Genomic DNA, 402 nt, shown 5'->3' on the forward strand with positions numbered 1-402 from the left:
ACTCATTCTTCTCACTCAGGACTCTCAGTGGGGCTTGGATTGTTCTGCATTTTTCAGTCATCCATGCCCATACTTTCTCCTCCATTCCTGTGGTTAATTAAGAACTAATTATAATGGTTTTCTCATGCTCCACTTGGGGCAAATTTTAGATAGAGAGCACCTGACTCTCGGCGTAGTCAATCTCTGCTGTGGAAAGAAAAGCCGGAAGAGGTGTCTGATGTAATGCCTTCCCCCAGAACTTCCATGCCTTGACTATGAGATCATCGCTTCTTGGGTGAAGAAGGTGTTGGTGAACTAAGCAGGGAGCGACTCATTCCCAGGAGGTGATATCAGGAGTCACTGTGAGACGGGGGAGTTGGTGGGCATCTCTCACCTCTTCGGCTCCGCGGACTTCTGAGCCAG

This window comes from Pteropus alecto, unplaced genomic scaffold (genome assembly GCF_000325575.1).
Source record: "Pteropus alecto unplaced genomic scaffold, ASM32557v1 scaffold50, whole genome shotgun sequence".
NCBI lineage: Eukaryota > Metazoa > Chordata > Mammalia > Chiroptera > Pteropodidae > Pteropus > Pteropus alecto.